The sequence below is a fragment of the Ailuropoda melanoleuca genome, unplaced genomic scaffold (genome assembly GCF_002007445.2).
Source record: "Ailuropoda melanoleuca isolate Jingjing unplaced genomic scaffold, ASM200744v2 unplaced-scaffold77266, whole genome shotgun sequence".
Taxonomy (NCBI): Eukaryota; Metazoa; Chordata; class Mammalia; order Carnivora; family Ursidae; genus Ailuropoda; species Ailuropoda melanoleuca.
In genome coordinates this window covers 1-7,116 of record NW_023253021.1, presented here as the reverse complement: position 1 = coordinate 7,116, position 7,116 = coordinate 1, and the positions used below count along the sequence as shown (strand labels likewise).

At 62.8% G+C, this 7,116-nt stretch overlaps 1 long non-coding RNA gene across 1 annotated transcript; it reads right to left on the bottom strand.

Annotated features, from left to right (window-relative positions):
• Positions 1-4,105: 4,105 nt before the first annotated feature.
• On the bottom strand, positions 4,106-5,218 carry LOC109488707. Its single transcript, XR_002141614.2, has 3 exons — positions 5,106-5,218; positions 4,884-4,986; positions 4,106-4,422 (listed from the first exon to the last, which is right to left on the bottom strand). It is a non-coding gene; the product is annotated as an uncharacterized LOC109488707 (long non-coding RNA).
• Positions 5,219-7,116: the final 1,898 nt, after the last annotated feature.

The window sequence follows — 7,116 nt, the reverse complement described above, 5'->3', positions numbered from 1 at the left end:
TGGGGCAGGTGAGGACCCCCACCCAGCCCTCCTCCCACTAGCAAAGGGGATTGCCTCCCTAGGTGGCTTTCGGGGTCCTGCAGCCATGACCACGGACCCCACCATTTGCAAACCACTTCCGTGGGTCCTTCAGCCTCCTGTCTGGCTGCCGGCTTGCCCCCCAGGTACCCCCATCAGTCCACAGCTAGACGAAGCCCAGGTGCCAGCATCTCCGGCTCCCATGGGCCGCCAGCCTGGCTCCCTAGCCCAGGAGATGGCCCTGCACACCCCCACCACCCTCCCCGTGGACTGCACTCCCTGCCCCTTGGTGCTGCAGACCCCCTGCTGGAACCACTGCAGGAAAGAGTTGCTTGGTCAGATGGGCCTGGTCCTCAGCCCAGGGCACCCACCCAGCTGGGTGTCTGTGACGAGGAGGGTCCTCGGCCCCTGCCCACCCCCGGCCTGGATGGCAGTCCTGCTGTTTGGGAAGAGTGGATCCAGCCCATGCTTGGGAGGGCTGTGGGCACACACGGGAGTCAGGGCATGGGAGAGGTGACACCTCTCAGAACTCACTCCCTACCTGGTGGGGGAGAAGGCCCTGATTGTTGGGGGGCCTGGAACCTTCTCAGGCTTCTTCATTCCAGCGTTCCCCAAACTACTGAGATTCCAGGCCCATCACAAGCTCATTCTAGACAAAGCATTCCCAAGGCGAAAAAGTACCTGGCGAGTGGAAGCTGCCCAGAGGCCTTGTCCCCATGGCCCCGGGCAGGAGTGAGGGCAAGCAGAGCCCTGCCAAAGCTGCCCAGACTTTGCTGTCCTGTTCCTTCTCCTGCTGGGCCCAGGGGCAACTTCACGACTGAATGGGGCCATGGAATTGCGTCCACCTGGCTGCACGGGGCCCTGGCCCAGGGAGGGTTGGGGCCGCTGGCTGGGTCCTAAGCACCTTCTGCCCTTCCACCAGAATGAGGAACAGATGTGCACTGGCATTTACACCACCAAGTGGTTCCTTCAGTGTTTCATCGACCAGGTATAAGGCCACCCACGCAGACCTGGTTCCAGACCTGCTCCCTGCCCCTGGCCCCCGGGGAGGGCCGAGATCAGCCCCACACTCCAGACCAGCCAGGTCTGACCCGGAGGCCCTAAGGCTGAGGCTACCAGACCAGACCCACCCTGCAGAACTCGAGAGGCCCCCTTGACGAGGTTCCGGGGGAAGGGCTGTCTCTGTCTCAGCTCCCCCAGGGAAGCCCAGGTCAGCCTAGGGAGTGGACAGGCCCTCGGCCCCTTCTACAGCCAGCCTGGAGTCCTCTCAGGGCATGTGGCCACCGAGTGTGGGGCAGAGGCTCTGGCCCCCCAGGTTTGTGGGTCGTGTAGCCAGGCCCGTACCATACGGAGTCCTCAGGAGCCCCATTTTCCCGGGAGGAGTGCACCCGCAGGAGGGGCTGTGGGGCCTCGTCTGATGCAGCCAGGGGGGCAACGGGGGCTCTGGGCAGGTGGGAGACCCTAGCCCGGGCTGAGACCCCCGTGGGCCCCACTGAGGCCGCCTCACACCCCTGCTGTCCCCACAGAACCCCTTCTCGCTCACCCTGAAGCTCTGGGACGCCTACATCCTGGACGGGGAGTGCGTGCTCACAGCCATGGCAACACCGTCCTCAAGGTGCGCAGCGGTCAGTGAGCCCATGGGAGCCCAGGCATGTCCAAGGGTGGGGGGCAGGGGCGTTGGCCCACTGCTTTGAGGATCGAGGAGCGTGCAGTCCTCGGGGGAGAGACGGAGGCCGGCAGGCGGGTTGGGGGGCAGCCTGCATAGAAGCAGCAGGCATGGCTCCCCCCCCGCCACGGCTCTGTCTGCAACACTCCTGCGCACAGCGGCACCCCGGCAGGGGTCCCTGGGAGGCACCCTGGGGCAGCAGGCTGGGCCCCTCTGGGCCTGACTCACACCCATTGGCCAGAACACCTCCTGAAGCAGCCCCTGGAAGGTCATTGGGAGTTTCTGCAGGACACCCTGTACCAGCCCCGGCCCTAGAGGGTGAGCTGGTGCTCAGAGAGCTTCCGGCGTCCGTGGCCCAGCTGCGAAGGATGAAGTGCGACCTGCGTCCCCCCAGAGGTGGGCTCAGGGCCCTGTCCCCTCTTGATTCACCCTCCTGGGGCAGCACACGGTGGACAGAGCCCCCGGTGCCTTCCTCCTCAGCTCTGTCCCTCTGCTCCTGTGCGCCAACCTTGGGGAACCCAGGCCAGGGCCGGGCAGTGGGTCACTCATTGCAAGGGCTGGCCATCAGCAGCCTGGACAGTTGTTGTCACGGGCAAGCCAGGTGGACACAGGGAACCACGAGCACACCCTGGGGCCCAGCCATCTGGGGACAAAGAGCCTGGTGGAGACTCTAACGCAGTCTGCCTCCTTGCAGCGGGCCCTGAAGTGTTCCCCACGATGCCCCTGGGCCTGGAGCAAGTGTCCCTGATGCCCAGGTCCCTCCTCCTGCCTCCTAGCATTCAGACACTCCCCAGAGTGGAAGAGCTGACATCCCAGGCCCAGCCACCCAGCGTGAGCAGCAGGGCCCCTTTTCAGCTTGGCCATCCTCCAGGCCCAGGAGCCGCTGCAGAAGGGAACATCCGGGGAGCCCGCGGCTGTGTACCTGCAGCTTGGAGTCCCAGGGGCTCAGGTTCTGGCCTGGCTGCCCCCACCCAGGACCCCTCACTGGTCCAGCTAACCCCAGAGTGACGGAATTCCCTCCCAATCTCCCAGCGCACCAGAAGGGTGCAGGCAGGTGGCAACCGGACATGGGCTTGAAGCCACAACACTGGGTCCCTTTCCCCTCAGCACCTGCCCGGGACACCCCAGTGACCAACCACGACCAGGCCCCGGAACGCCCCTGGGACTCCCAGGACGGGGTCCCCCCAGCTCGCTAAAGACCAAGCTGTAGGGCCCAGGACACCCTTCCTGCCCTGTGGCCCCTGCAGCCCAGCCCCTCTCTGGAGAGTGACCGGCGCAGCCAAGACAGAGCCAGGGTAGTGCTGAGCCAGCAGCCCCAAGACCTTGCTCCTGCCCGGGACCCTCTAAGCTCTGCATCCACAGGGAAGCTACATGCTCCTTGGCCTCTGGAGCAGAGCATGATGCTGAGCATGGGGACGCTGAGGCTCTGGCCGCCAGCGCCATGTCCTGCCTCATCACACTGGCCTTCCTGGAGGGCAGCATCCCCCCCAGGAGGCACAAATCCCCAACCCAGGGGGACCTCAACTGGCCAGGCCCCAGACCATTGTGGGGCAGAGACAATACAAGCCCCCGCAGGACCAGAACGAAGAGTGATGGGAACAAGACCCCCCGTGGCCCTGGCCAGTCCTGGGTTCTGGCCCAAGGCTGGGCGAGCCCTCTCAGAGCTCTCTGAGGCCACCTGGGCACGCCCCACAGATCCATGTGTCCAACGGAGGGCAGCACTGGGAAGCACAGGCCGCCCCAGCTAAGGCATAGCAGGGGCAGGAAGGTAGGTCCACCCTCCCCCTCCCCCAGGGTAGGAGGCAGGTGCCTCCAGAGGCCAGGTCTCCAGCAGTCACCTGCCAGCAAGAAGGCAGAGGCCGAGGTCATGCGGACATGCTGGGATCTGCCAGGGAACCCCAACGTGAGGCTCCCCCTCAGGTCTGCGGTATTCAGCGCCTGTCCCTCGGGAGCCCCACACTCAGGAAACATGCCACCCCTGCAGAGTCAGTGCACACTCCAGAGTGGGGGACACTAGCTCCCATGCCCATGGGGATGTAAGCATTCCCCTAAAGGAGAAGCAGGTCTCCCTCCCCAGGGGAAGGCCACACCCTTGGTTCTGAGCCCCTCTTTGCTGTTGAGAGTTCAATAAAGAGTTGTTGTGTTCAAATGCAAAGGGAGCCTGTTCCTGCAGCACCCAGAGCTCTTTGCAGGAAGCCCAGGACAGACACCCAGAGGGAAGAGGGTTGCTTGGCCTAGGCCACCTGAACAGTCCCTGTAGCTATCCCTGCAGAGGGGCTCCAGGCACACAAAAGCTGAGGGTCCCAGGTACCTTCCAATCTCTACCCGATGCCAGGGTTGAGACCAGCCAAGAATTGACTGGGACTCAGCCTGTGGCCAGAGGGCCAGGACAGGGCTGGGAGGAGAGGACCCCTGGGGCGCTAGTGACCTCCGTTCACTGCATCTGTGCAAAGAGTCCAGGGAGGCCTGTGGTCACTCTCCAGGGAGGGTGGGCTGGCGGGGCTCAGGCGGAGCTTCCTTCCTTCCTTCGCCTTCTCCTTCCTCTTTCCTCACCTCCTCCTGGCATCTTGTACCTCCAGGCCCCCTACCTGTGCTCTGGGGCACAGAAGGCCTGCGGGGATGTCAGAGGGGGCACTTGTGGCCCATGCGGCCAGGGCCACCCTGCCCGGGTGAGCTCGGTTTTCCCACCTCGTGCTACGGGATCTCTCGCACCAGGGTCTGGAAGGCGTCCTCACGCCCTAGGAAGAAGGGGACGCCTCCGAGTGGGAATTGGCCTGGTGGCCTAGCAGGTTGGGGGGGAGGCACGGGATCCAGCCCTTCCCCACCCTCTCCCCTCCCCGGATCCCGCACACAGGGAATGGGGCCCTGCTCATCCTGCAGCCCCAGGGCTACCCCCGTGGGGCAGCCAGCTCCTCAGGAGCTCCCCCACAAAGTGGGGCCCTGGTCTGGCTCCCAGCTTGAACATCCCATGTCCCACTCCTATCTGGCCTACCAACCTTGTCCCCAACAGCCCATGAGGAGGGCAGGATGCACAAGGGCCATGGGGCTCTGTGGGGCACAGGGGCCAGGGCCCCAGCGTTGCCACTCTAGCTTGGATCAGGGCAGCTCTCTCCAGAGACCCCCGCTTCTCCCTGGAGCTGGTCAGCCCAGATCCTGGGTCCCGGCCTCCCCAGCTACCCTGCCATCTGGGGACACTTACAGCACTAGAGGCCACTGAGTCACTGGGGTCCCAGAGTGTCCCAGCCAGTCCCGGAGCTGGGACCAGAGCCTTACTGGAGTCCTTCACTCCCTCGATCTGCTCCCTGCAAGGAAGAAGGTGGGAGCTATTTGCTGGGCTGTAGGCTCAGCAGCACAGGACCCTGACAGACAGGAGGAGAAACAGAGGGGCAGGGAGGCCCCTGAGGGCCAGCCGGCAGCTCACCTGTACTAGCGGATGTCCTCGAAGGACGTGGTGCTGTTGCCGGCAAACACACACAGGAAGCCTTCTGCAGTGCACATGTACCGGTCTCCCACAGCGCTGAGGCCTGCTGGCCGTCGTGTCCAGAAAGTCCAGAGGGCACCACTCACCATCCATAACCACTTGCCTCTGATAGGAGTCCTGCGGGAGGACAGGGCCTCAGGACCCCCGCCCACCTCACCTAGGATGGGGATATCCAACCCCCAGCCCCTCCCAGGCCCCTCTCCTGCCCGCCTCCTGCTCCCACAAGGAGGAGACAGCATCCTACAAAGCACAGGGAGACCAGCCCACATCAGGATTCACAGCTGCGGACAGGAGCAGCGACCGTCCCCTCCATGCTGACCTCACGCTCAGCCCCTGCGTGCTTCTGGGTGAGCTGGAAGGTGAGGGCGCTCTCCCCACAGCGCCAGCGCCCGCCTTCCTCAGCACAGATCCTGAGGCCCATTCTTGCCTCGCACATCCCTTGGGTGCTAGAACGTTCTGATCAGCCTCCTGGCTGCTGTTCTCTGAATCAGCAGATCTGTCTCACGCTGAGCCTTCATCTGGGCCTCACCCTCACAGCTCCTCGCTGTCTTGGTAGGAATTGAACAGGTGTGTGTGTTCTGTCTTGACCCTGTCCTCGCTCTGACTCTCAGCGGGCTCTGATTGAGCCTCTGTTCACCATCTCAGGATATGGGACCACCTTCCTCTTTCAAGATACAAAGTGCAACCTGTCCTTGGGATTCTGCTCCAAGCCCCGGGGAGACCCAGCCAGACACATTGCTGAGAAAGAGACACGACTCACGTTATGTGTTCCCTGATGAGTTATTGATTCAGGGTTCGCCACTCACAACAGCCACTGGGGACCCAGACTGAGCGAGCCCTTTCCCCACCCTCTTGGGAAGGCAACCAGAAAGGGGGATAGAGTTTCTGTTCAGGAGTCAAGGATTTCCTGGAGGCGTTCATGACACCAGTGTGTAAGAAACATTACATGGATATACGGCTCCTGGCCAGGTGTCACAGGCCCCCTGGGACACAGCCGCCCTTTGAGGACCAACACTGTCACAGGGGCCACCCAGGTTCGGAGGTCCAAGGCAGCCCCCTCATGAGACGGGTCTCTGCCTGCCCCTGCGAAGACCCAGTCCACACCTGCCTGGTGGCACCTCAGTGATGGCTTTGGTGGCCCTCCCGGTCTGCCTCCCTGGGGCCCCAGGCTTTAACTCACACAGCCAGCTGCCACGCTCTGCCCGCAGACAGGGCTCCACCGCCTGCCCCTATTCACCTGCACCCCACCCTGTCTGGGTTCACACTCATTCCTGTTCCTCCCCCTAGACCCCTGCAACCTCAGAGTCTCCACCCACACCGGGGGATTCAACCAAACACGGGCTTCTGATGAGAACAGCAAGTCCAGAGAACCGTATGGTGGCCAGGGAGGTGAGAACACTCAGCCCGCACACTAAGGAGCTCACCAAATCCTTGCGGGGTGGGTCTGGTGTGGGGGGCGTGCATCCAACGGGGATCCCCGCTTTCTCAGATGCATGGGGAGATTTCAACAGATAAAGTGACCTGAGGTCTGGGCTTTGCTGGGACACACTTGCTGCTGGGGGAAGCAGGCGGTGAGCACCGGACCCGGGGCTGCACTGGGCTGACTGCCTTTGGGGACTCATCATACTGTTTATCTTTACAGACAGAATTGTCTAAGATAAAATGCAAGAACATGCAGAAGTATAGGAAAACGCCAAGAGTGGCTGTCTCTTTGAACCCTGCATCCCTCATTTGCTCTATGTGTGTCCTCATTCAGCTGAGTCTGTGCTCCTTGGCTCCCAGCTCCCCTTAGCACCCCCAACCATGGCCCCACCCTCTGCCCCCTGCTCTTCACGTGCCAGCTCCNACCGGACCCGGGGCTGCACTGGGCTGACTGCCTTTGGGGACTCATCATACTGTTTATCTTTACAGACAGAATTGTCTAAGATAAAATGCAAGAACATGCAGAAGT